This window comes from Peromyscus californicus, unplaced genomic scaffold (assembly GCF_007827085.1).
Source record: "Peromyscus californicus insignis strain IS unplaced genomic scaffold, ASM782708v3 Scaffold_14__1_contigs__length_90479793_seg_2, whole genome shotgun sequence".
Taxonomy (NCBI): domain Eukaryota; kingdom Metazoa; phylum Chordata; class Mammalia; order Rodentia; family Cricetidae; genus Peromyscus; species Peromyscus californicus.
The window spans coordinates 8,176,751-8,189,379 of NW_026294436.1; positions in this window are offsets into that span (position 1 = coordinate 8,176,751).

Below are 12,629 nucleotides of genomic sequence, written 5' to 3' on the forward strand. Positions count from 1 at the left end.
GCTACTTTGCTGAAAGTCTTTATCAGCTGTAGGAGTTCCCTGATCGAATTTTTAGGGTAACTTGTGTATACTATCATATCATCTGTAAATAAAGATATTTTGATTTCTTCCTTTCCAATTTGTATCTTTTTGATTTCCTTCAGTTGTCTTATTGCTCTAGCTAAGATTTCAAGTTCTATATTGAGTAGGTATGGAGAGAGTGATCAGCCTTGTATTGTTCCTGATTTTAGTAGAATTGCTTTGAGTTTCTTTCCTGTTGATGTTAACTATAGGCTTACTGTAAACTGCCTTTACTGTGTTGAGGTATGTCCCTTGTATCCTTAATCTCTCCAAGACTTTTATTACAAGGAGTTGTTGGATTTTGTTAAAGGCCTTTCTGCATATAATGAGATAATTGTGTGCTTTTTGTCTTTCAGTTTATTTATGTGGTAGATTATATTTATCTATATACGTTGAACCATCCATGAATCTCTGGGATGAAACCTACTTGACCATTGAAGTGGGATGAGCTTTTTGATGTGTTCTTGGATTTGATTTGTCAGCATTTTATTGAGTATTTTTCCATCAATGTTCATGAGTGAAATTGGTCTGTAATTCTCTTTCTTTGTTGAGTCTTTGTGTGATTTGGGTATCAGGGTGACTGTGGCCTCATAGAAAGAATTGGGCAGTGTTTCTTATGTTCCTATTTGGTGGAATACTTTGAGGAGTATTGGTATTAGCTCTTTGCAAGTCTGGTAAAATTCTGTGCTAAAACCATCTGGCTCTGGGCTTTTTTTGGTTGATAGACTTTAATGACTGCTTCTATTTCACTAGTTGGTATAGGTGTGTTTAATTTGCTTATTTGATCTTGATTTAACCTTGGTAAGAGGTATGTATTAAGGAAATTATCCATTTATTTTATATTTTCCATTTTGGTGGAGTCCAGGTTTAAAGTATGTCTATGTGATTTCCTAGGTGTCTGTTGTTATGTTATATCTCCCTTTTCATTTTTCATTTTATTAATTTGGATATACTCTCACTACCTTTTAGTTAATTTGCATAAGGGTTTTGTGAATATTTAGTTTTCTCAAAAAAAATCAACTCTTTGTTTTGATTCTTTGTAATTTTTTTTTTTTTAGTTTGTTTATTTCAGCCCTGAGTTTGGCTGTTTCTTGAAATCTACTCCTTTTGGGTGTGATTCCTTTCTTTCTTTCTTTCTTTCTTTTTTTTTGTTCTAGAGCTTTCTGGTGTGCTGTTAAAACATTTGTATGAGATATGTGCAATTTTTTTGTAGGCACTTAGAGCTCTGAGAACTGCCTTCATTGTGCTTCATAAGTTTGGGTATATTGTGTATTTATTTCCATTCAATTCTAGAAAGTCTCTAATTTCTTTCTTAATTTCTGTCTTGACCCATTTTATTTTTTTTACTCTGTATTGAGTTGTTCAGTTTCCATGAGTTTGTAAGCTTTCTATTGTTGTTGTTGATATCCAAATTTAATCCATGGTGGTCAGATAGAATGCAGGGGTTTATTTCTTTTATTTCTTGAGACTTGCTTTGTGTCTGATTATGTAGTCAATTTTGGAGAAAGTTCCAAGAGCTTCAGAAAAGAATGTATATTCTTTTGTGTTTGAGTGAAATGTTCTTTAAATGTCTGTTAGGTCCATTTGGTTTGTAACATCAGTTTGCTAATAGTACCAGCTTTACTCTGCTTAGTTTTGTCTGGATGACCTGTCTTTTGGTGAGAGTGCACACTGAAGTCTTCCACTATCAGTGTGAAGGTCAATATATGAATTAAGCTTTAGTAATGTTTCCTTTATGAACTTGTTCCCTTGTGTTTGGTGCTTAGATGTTTAGAATTTCAAAGTCCTCTTGGTGGGTTTTTCCTTTGATGACTATTTAGTATCCTTTCCTATCTCTTTGGATTAATTTTGGTTTGAAGTCTATTTTGTCAGATATTAAATTGGCTACATCAGATTGCTTCTTGGGTCCATTTGCTTGAAATGTCTTTTTCTGTCCCTTTACCCTAAGGTGATGTCTATCCTTGATGATAAGGTGTGTTTCTTGGATGCAACAGAAGGATGGATCTTGTTTTCACATCCATTCCGTTAGTCTCTGTCTTTTTGTTGGGGAATTGAGACCATCAGTGTTGAGAGATACCAATGAGCAGTGTTTTGTTGATTCCTGTCATTTTTTTTGTGGTTGTGGTAATGGTGATGGTTGTGGTAGTGGTTGTTGTTGGTGGTGGTAGTGGTGGTGTATGTAAATGTGTGTGTGTGTGTGTGTGTGTGTGTGTGTGTGTGTGTGTGTGTGTGTGTGTGCTTCTCCTCTTTTGATTTGCTGGTCTAAGGTTACTTATTCCCTGTGCTTTCTTGGGTGTGGTTAAACTCTTTAGGTTGGGTTTTCCTTCTAGCACATTCTAGTGCTGGGTTTGTAAGTAGATATTGCTTAAAATTGGTTTTATCATGAGATGTCTTCCTTTCTCCGTTTAGTGTTAGTGAATGTTTTGCTGTGTATAGTACTCTGGACTAGCTTCTGTGGTCTTTTAGAGCTTGTAGAGCATCTACCTGGGCTCTTTTAGCTGTTAGAGTCCCCATTAAAAAGTCAAGTGTTATTCTAAAATTCTGCCTTTATATGTTTCTTGGTCTTCCTTGAAGCTTTTAATATTCTATCTTTGTTCTGTACATTCAGTGTTTTAATTATTATGTGTCATGAGAAACTTCTTTTTCTGATCCAGTCTATTTGGTGTTCTGTATGCTTCTTGTACCTTGAGAGGCATCTCCTTCTTTAGGTGATGGAAATTTTTCTATGATTTTCTTGAAAATATTTTCTGTGCCTTTGATATGGGTTTCTTCTCCTTCCTATATTTATATTATTCTTAGATTTGGCATTTTCATGGTGTCCCAGATTTCCTGGATAGTTTGTATCAGGATTTTTCAGATTTAACATTTTCTTTAATGAAGATAACCGTTTCTTCTATTTTGTCTTCAATGCCTGAGATTCTCTCTTCCATCTCTTGCATTCTGTTGGGGAAGTTTGCCTTTTCATTTCCAGATTCATCTTAGTTTGGGTTTCCTTTATTGTTTCCATTTCTACTTTCAGGTCTTGAACTATTTTATTCATTCCCTTCTATTGTTTGTGTTTCCAGAAGTTTCTTGAACGGATTTATTCATCTCCTCTTTAAGGATCTCTATCATATTCATAAGGGCTATATTTTCAGGTCTTTTTCTTATGCTTCAGCTAAGTTGCAATACTCAGGACCTGCTATGGTAGGGTTGCTGGGCTAAATTGAAGGCACATTGACCTGGTTGTTCCTGTGTTTTCACTCTGACTTCTTTTTTTTTTACATTTCTTTTTTTTTTTTGGTTTTTCGAGACAGGGTTTCTCTGTGTAGCTTTGCGCCTTTCCTGGGACTCACTTGGTAGTCCAGACTGGCCTCGAACTCACAAAGATCCGCCTGCCTCTGCCTCCCAAATGCTGGGATTAAAGGCGTGTGCCACCACCGCCCGGCTCTCACTCTGACTTCTAAGCATCTGTGTTTGGAACATTGTAATTCTGGCTGCTTATATCTGGTCTTCTCTTCATTGGTTGGTGGAGTTTTTGGTTTTTTGTTTGTGTGCTTTGTTTTGTTTTTCCCTTGGTTTCTGTTCCATTCTTAGGAGAGTGTGTTTGCTGTGTGCTGCCAAGTAAGATATTCTTCTGGGATCCTAATAGGTGTGGCCACTGGGGGTTTCAGGTGAAATGTGTTTCTAGGTATTGGGAGGTCATACTTAGAAACGGGGATGAGCTAGGTGTGCTGAGAAATCCATGGGATGGAGGAGAGCAGGGTGCTCCTACCAAGATCTTCTTAGTCCCCTGGGAATAGGGGCAGAGAAGGAGGAGAGGGAAAAGCAGAAGGTCCGCTGCAGAGCTGGGGATAAGACTAGGGGACTGACTTCCAGCCGCTGAAGGAGAGGTGAAGATCTGCAGCTAGCCTACCTGATTCCCTGGCTGGAGGAGTCTGCAGTTTCTCTGGGATTGCCCACTGGATGTGGGTGCCCGGATAAAGCAAGGGGTATGCAGGAGGGAAGTTAGGAGGGAAAATCGGTGTGAACCACTGGAGATGGGAGCTGTGGTTGGGGAAGGGAGGTTTCATACGGTGATCTGCTGCAGAGCAAGGCATGAGACTGGGAGAATGGGTTGGAGGAGAAGGGGGACAGGCGAGTATCAGCAGTCAGCCTACCTGTTTCCCTAGTCGGAGTGGCCTGTGGTTCCCAGGGGGGGGTCAACGTTAAAAAAAAAAGATTTAATTTTTGTTTTTTTATTTGTGTGTGTGTGTGTGTGTGTGTGTGTGTGTGTGTGTGTGTGTGTGTGTGTGTTGTATCTTTGCACATGTGTGCAGGTACTGGAGGAGGTCAGAAGAGGGTGTCAGATCCCTTGGAATGGGAGTTGTAGGTAGTTGTGAGCTCAGCAACATGGGATGGATACAAACTAGTGTCCTCTGGAAGAGCAGTGGTGATCTTAACTGCTGAGCCATTTCTCCAGCCCTAGGATCAATATTCTTATGCTCCTCTTTTGAAAAATTAAGTGATTCATAACTTTAAAAAGTAATGCTTTCTGAGTAGTCTTCTAAGAACACCTTTACAGATTTATGTGAGTCACTCTTCAGACAAATTTCCAGGGATTGCACTGCTGGGTCAGAGAACAAAGTATTTCTCAAAAACTCATAGTTTACCAAATCATTTTTCACAAATATTCTAGCACTTCATGTATCCACTGCTAAAACAGAGCCCAAATAATTTTTATATTCTTTCATATTGTTACTATTCTGGATTAGCATTTGAAATTCTTCCAATTTCATTAATGAGAATGATGTTTTAAAATCATTTTTATTGGTTATATTGCTTGATTACTTGTGCAATTTCTATATGTATTGGTTATTAACCACCCCCCAAGCTGTTCTCCTTATACTTCAGCAACTTTTTTTTGGCCTATCAGAGTGGCTTTATGAATTTTGCTTTTTGTTTGTTTTTACTTTTACTTTTATTCTTTTAATTTTTTTAAGTTTCAGCTGGACACTGGTGGCGCACGCCTTTAATCCCAGCACTCAGAAGGCAGAGGAAGGTGGATCTCTGAGTTCCAAGCCAGTCTGGTCTACAGAGTGAGTTCAAGGACAGCCAGGGCTACACAGAGAAACCCTGCCTCGAAAAAAAACAAAAAGAAAAATTATTTCATTTTGAATTATATGTTTTGTTAGCATATGCTGGTGCTGCTCTGCGTGTGTGTGTGTGTGTGTGTGTGTGTGTGTGTGTGTGTGTGTGTGTGTGTGTGCAACCACAAGTATGTAGACATCACAGGACAACTTGGGGGACTTAATTGCCTCCTTTTTCCATGCGGGTTCCAGGTGAACTCAGGGGGTCATACGTGGCAGCAGGTGCCTTTGCTCTCTGAGCCTGCTTACTTGGTCTGTGCCTAATCCTTGTGTAATTAAATCTCTCACTTTTATTTCTTTATGGTTTTATTTTTCAACCTAGTTTCATACACTCTAGGCTCTGAGGCACAACCAGGGATGGAGCCTAGGACTTTGTGTACGGTAGGTGTCTTAGCTTTGATAAAACATCATGACCAAGGCAACTTATAGAGGAAAGCTTTTAATTGAATTTATAGTTTCAGAGGATCGGGGGGTCCATGATGGCAGAGTGAAAGCAGGGAGACAGAAACAGGCAAGTGCTCGCATCTTTTTTTTTTTTTTCAGAGAAGAAAGCCAAAAGGTCAGAGCTAAGAGCCTCACCCTTCCTGCTTCAGTGATCCTCTTCAGTCAAGAGAAGAGCTCGCATCTTGATAGGAGAAAGAGCATACTGAGAATGGAGTGAGTCTTTTGAACTCTCAAAGCCTTCCCCCAGTAACTCACCTCCTAATTCAACAAAGCCATGCTTCCTAGTCCTTCTCAAACAGTTCCACCAACTGGAGACCAAGCACTCAGACATGTGACCCTGTAGGATTCATTCTCATTCAGACTACCACATTCCACTCCCTGGCCCCCATAGGCTCATGGTCATATCATAATGTAAAATGCATGTAGTCCAACCTCAAAAGTCCCTACAGTCTGTCAGTCTCAACACTAATTGAATGTCTAAAGTTCAAAGTTACTTTTGAGACTCAAGGAAAAACATTAATTTTAACTTCCCATAAAAAACAAACAAACAAACAAAAACAAATAACACACTTCTAACATACAATGTCACAGGATATACATTACCACTCCAAAAGGGAGCAGTGGGGGTTGTAGTGAGGAAATACTAGACCAAAGCAAAAAAGAAACCTCTCAGGGAAAATTCCAAATCCTGTAGTTTCACATTTGCTATCAAAGGCTTAGCTGGTTCCATTCATGCAGCTTCAAACCTGCAGCATACATCTCTTCTGCTGGTTGCACTTCCTGTGCAGCTCCCCCTGGCAGATACCCCACGTCTCTGGCACCTCTAGTATCTTGGGGTCTCCAGTGAAGCTCAGGCTTCACTTTCCACACCTTTAAGTGACGGCTTCTGGGGACCTTCATGCAGGGACTGGCTGCCATGACTGCTTGGCTTCAGTGGCTCCTCTTAACCACAGAAGAGGACTCCACAGCCCCTTTACCCATGTAGCCTTCGGGACCCTAAAACCGGAACCGTGTGGATGACATTGCCAACTTTAGCTGCCAGCCTTGAATCACATTTTCAGAAGCGTTCCTTTGCTGTTGATTTTTAGGAGCAGGAAATTCCTTAGGCCTTTTCCTTTCACAAATTGAAAGGTCCTAAGTATGATCTCGCCCAAGAGTACTCTTCCCATCATCCCATTGCAAACCAGGCCTTGCCTTGATCTCCTCGCCTCTTTCAGCAAAAACCTTGGCTGTGTGTTTTTGTTTTCTCTTCAATTTTGTAACTTTTTTTTGCTGCACTTCCTCTTTTTCATTGTAGACCTGCACAAAAGTGATTACTAATAACCATGCAACAGAGTCAATATTAGGCACTCATGCAATCTCCCACAGCAAATAAATTAGTCCTTAACTATTCAATCTGTCCATAAACAAATTCTTACATCTAGAGCAAAAAGCAGTCATGTTCTCTGTCAAAGTATTTCAAGGACAGTCTCTAGTCCAGTTGCCAATATTGTTCCCCTCCTCGTCATCCATATTGCTTCCAACACTGTTGCCTTCAAAGCTCTACCATTGAGCCTCATTTACAGCTTTCATCTACTTTGCTAAGTCAAATTCCCAGATCCTTCCACATTAAATGAACAAAAAACCAAAACACCCAAACTCCAAACCACAAACGTTCATGGTCATGTCTGTCACAGCAATAGTCCACTTTCTGGTACCAGATTTTCCCTTAGCTACTTTCCTCTTATGACAAAATCCCATGACCAAGGCAACTTAGAAAAGACAGCTGTTAATTGGGCTTCTAGTTTCAGAGGGTCAGAGTCCATTGTAGGGACAGCTCACAGGGTCTCACTATATAGCGTTGGCTATCCTAGAACTTGCTCTGTAGATCAAACTGGCCTCAAATTTATGAAGATCCATCAGCCTTTGCCCTCTGAGTCCTAGAATTAAAGATATGTGCCACCATAACCAACTGCTTAAGTATCTTGGATTTTACATTTATTTATTCATTTATCATTGTGTGCATAGGCATGGCACAACCGTGTATGTGTGGAGATCAGAGTACAGTTTGTGAGAGTCAGTTCTCTCCTACCTCAGGTTCTGGGACTGGAACTCAGGTTGTTAGACTCAAAGCTAAGCACCTGCCTTAACCTGCTGCCCTTAGATCTGTATTTTAAAGGGCTTCTTTAAAAAGATAAGGAACAAATTCATAATTTTAACATTTCTTGAAAACATAGCTTTTTTGGTCAATGGCCAGATTACTCAGGTCTTCTCTATTATATGAACAGATGAGCTCAGGAGGTAAAGGGGCTTGTCACCATGGCTAGCCATCTGAGCTCAATCCCCAGAACCCAGGAGGTGGAAGGAGAGAACCAACCCCATCCTGAATTGCCACTTTTCATGGGCCAGGTCTTTAAATGTGGTTTGTTTTTGTTTCTAGACTTTCTATCCCTCTGACCTTTTCTGACTTGTTTGTTCAGGCATGATTGCCACACCGTTTCCATTACCACTGGTTTGTAGTACACTTTGAATCTGTTAGGATGAGATCCTATCAATTACACACACACACACACACACACACACACACACACACACACACACACACACACACACGCAGGCACACACACACACCTAGGCACACACAAGCACATGCACTGACAGACATTTATCTATAAAACTGATGCAGAATTCCATCAAAGTTAGGAGTTGATTTAGAACAAACTGACTTCTTAACAATATTGACTCTTCCAACCAGGAGCCTGATGTGACATTTATTCAAATCTTTTAAAAACACCTTTCCATATCATTTAGGGCCACATTCCCCCAAATGACTCCTGGCCTGCCGGAAGCCTGCCAACACCTGTGAATTATGAAGTCTTGAAGTTGCATCCATGCCTAGATCACTCTTATCAAATGAGCTCATTCTCTTTGGAAAAATAGGTAGGAAGGCAATGGTGGTGTTCACTCTGAAAAGCGTAGGGGCACACCCATCTCACCTCATATTGTAGGGAATGGCATCTTTTAATTTGGGGTACTGACTTGTAGAAAAGATGGCCATATGAGCTCCTACCTTTCTTTTCTCATCTGCTTTTCATCCGCACACGCATCCCAATCACATTACATAGAGACTTCCTTCAGAAACATGAGAGTTCTCAGTGACTCACTGACAAGCTTCTGTCTGTCTGTCTGGAAGCCAAGACCTGATCTGCCATTCTGCACTTCAGAATGTCATATGTGTGTCCCCCACAGCTTTGAAAATGAGGAGAACTGATGATATGGATGAAAAAATCTGGCTAGCAGTAACTCCTTTGGCTGAGAGCAACCGTGCCATTCTCAAATCTGAGCAGGGGGAAGAGGTGACTGGTGTTCTGAATTAATTCCCACACGGCTGTTCAGGACTCTAAATGACTATTTAATTTCCAAGTAGATAGAGGAAGCAGGCCGTACCCCCAATTGAGGGCAGGCCTACAAAAATGGCCAAGCATGATCTTTAATTTGTCAATAATGATCTTAGGCCGTGACCCTTAATAGGACCCTGTCACTAGTGAGGTGATTTATGCCTCCTGCGATGACATCAGTACCAATAGTGCTGATAAAAGAACGCTTACATTGGAGCAAGCAGGATGATGAATGGAATCTGGGGCTCCTTAGTCACCTCATTACAGCTTCTGCTGTTCACCACGGAGCTAATGTAGCGAGTCATCGAGTGTCTGGGGACTAGTTTGGAGGCTGAATTTAACAGTGAAAGTGCAGGAAATGGACTGTAGCCCTGGGTCAGGAACTGCAGAAGGGGTGGTTTAGGCATGTATATTCAAGAAGAGACACTCAGATCCCAAGCTGCTGTCCCTGCCACCCAGACTACCCAGTGCCTGTCTCATTGTTATATGGCAACTTTGTTTCTCTCTCTCTCTCTCTCTCTCTCTCTCTCTCTCTCTCTCTCTCTCTCTCTCCTCTTTCCTTCCTCTCCCCCCTCCTCTCTTCCTCCTCTTTCTCTCTCTCTGTATATGTGTGCAGGTATGCATGCATGCAGAGGCCAGAGAAGGACATGCAGTGTCAGTGTCTTCCTCTGTCATTCTCCACTTTATTGCTTTGAGACAGGATCTCTCACTGAACTTGAAGCTCCCTGTTTTAGGCAGGCTGGCTGGCCACTGAGCAAGTGCCCAAGATCTGTCGATCTGCCTGTCTCTACCTCCTCAGTGCTGCCGTTACAGTCACTTGCCAACATCCCCAACTTTCTATGGCTACTGAAGATTTGAACTCAGGTCCTAACACTTGCCTAGCTAGAATTCTCGCCCACCAAGCCATATCCCCGGGCTGGTCTAACACTTGCTAGTTGTATGATCTTGAGTGAGTCACTTACTATCTCTGGGCCTTAATGATTCCGGTGCTTGAGTGTATTTCTAAGAACTCGTCCTGATTCAAAACATGAGTCTTTTGAAAAGTTTATACTGTGAGACTGACCGCAAACCAGTAACCCAGTTATCACCCTTGAATACAAATTCTAGTAATATCCGTGACAGAGAGGCCTTGCACCCAAAGAGGGGTAATGCATCCCTGGAGACTATTCAAAAAGATGTGCATGTCACCCATAATTGGGCCAGCCCGAATGCAGCACCTACCCCACTGCAGAGGGGATGAGACGGTTTCATTTAGTGCAGTTTTATTACCCTCGCCAGCTGCACTCTCTTCTCTATAAAAGGTAATTACTTCCAATAGTAACAAGCTAATTGATTGCTAATTAAATCAATTGGCACACTAACCGCTGTCAGAAAGTGACAGATTAGCAGGTCATGTGACAGCATGTTGGTAATGAAAACTGGACATGGTCTGAGGGTGATTGACACCTGAGATGAAAAGCGATTGGAGATCTTGGAGGTGGTCAGAGAGAGGGCAGGGAGAACATGATTGATTCAATGGCGACTGTCAGAGAGGAAATGAGAACTGAATGGGATTCAGGGTCTGCCTGAACCTGCACCACATGATGCTTCAAGTTTTTTCACATGTAAATAAGGGAGATGGAGACTTCTCCCAAATGAAAACGCCAAAACAGAAAGGATAAAAGAAGGGAGGGGCTACAGAGGGTGCGCAGAGGAGAACCTTAAAGGAGCAGGATTTCATTTATTGTATTTTAATTGTTTTTCATTTAGAAAATTTGTGAAAATACATGAACATAATAAATGTTGTTCATAATATGTCTGCACACCTTAACAACCTGGAGGCCTGTGTGCTTATCATCTCGGAATGCCATTTGGAAGGGTGTCCTTGATCAGAGCCACAAAGCATTTATTACCTGTCTGGCTGAGGCTTCCTAGGCTGAGAAGGGCAGCAAAGCAGGTGTGGATTTGGAGTGACTGCCATTGATGTCATAACGCATTTCAAAATAAGTGATGTGGTCGGTTTTGGCATTCAAATGCTCGCTGCCCTGTCTTCAGCCAACTGGGGATCTGAAGACACTTTGATATGCAGAGCTGGGCTGAGAAATCACCCACTGTATGATCCCCCTGAGGTCATCAGAAGACCATGTCCCTGTATTGGATGGATGGACTGACCTCTGATCCTATCCTATCCTTATTGCTCTGGGGTTGATTTGAGGTCACCTAGGTCCCCTCTGGGAGACGTACAGAAGGGAAGACTCTTGGGCAAATCCTGTCTCCACGTGTCTTTGTTGTGGACTGTCAAGGAGGCAGACTAACTTCCTCAGGTATTTCACCATCTATAAAATGGGTAGACTATTTTCAACTCCTCAGAGATGTCATGTGAGCTGAGATAACTGATGTAAGATACTTCACACACGTCAGATGCTCAATAATGGGAGTTAGTATCATTGACACCTGCAGTAGTTAGACAACAAAGGTCAACACAGGCCTTGGGTGTGGCCCAGGGAAGGGGAGAACTAGATTCTGGAGCCAGAGAAGGGGTTAGACAAGAATTCCAAGAACTGTCGCTAGTTAGAGAATTGTTGATTGTGGTATTAGTAGACACAATCTTAGGATTGTGACAGTAGTAGATACAGGTGTTCTGGGTATACCTTTTCAGGGGTCCCAGTTTCTGTGGCCCAGAACAAGGAGTTAGACGGAGACCCACAGTCACATCAAAAGCAATGGCAGTTTACTAGAGAAAGAGATTCCGAGGGAGGAGGCAGGCTGGAGAAGAGTGAAACCTATGTAGCTTAACTTCGGCTATACCGAGTTATGGCTTTTATGTTACATACCTGGAGCTTTGGGGCTCATTTGCATAGTGTGGACCTGTTTTGCATATACTGTTACTGTAATTCTGTATACAACCTCATGTAGTACATGTCTCATTGGCATCTTCAATCTCCATCCAGGAGCATGTATTTTTGTATTATTATTAATTTTTTTTCTTTCCTTTCTTTCCCTGCCTCAAACTCACCACATGGCTGAGGATAACCTTGAACACCTGATCCTCCTGTATCTCTAGGGCTGGAATTAAAAGTGTGCACCACCATGCCAGGTTTATCATAATGCAGTATGCAATTAGTTCAACTTCGAAGTCCCCACAGCCTTTCATAGTTACAACACCAGTTAAGAGCCCCAGGTCCAAAGTCTTTTCTCAGGCTCAAGGTAATCTCTTAACTGCAACTCCTTGTAAAACTAAAAATCAAATCACATATATCCAATATACAATTATGCAGAATATACACTACCATTACCAAAGAGAGGAATGGGGGAATAGTGAGGAGATACTGGACCAAAGCAGGACTAAAATACAGCAGAGCAAATGCTCCACGTCTGCTATCAAGTGGCTTAGATGGTTGGACCCCTCCAACTTCTCTGTCTATGAGCTCTCTCTGTCTCTGTCTCTGTGTCTCTATCTCTCTGTTTCTGTCTCTGTCTCTCTTTCTCTCTGTCTCTCTCTGTCTCTCTGTCTCTCTCTCTCTCTCCTTCCCGCCCCCCCCCCCCCCGGACTCTTTCTACTCCCTGCATTCACTCTCCTTACATGTATCCTATCTCCATCACTGCCCAGGCTTCACTTCTTTATGTAATAGGCTCTTAGGGTCTCTGTGCAGGGATTGTG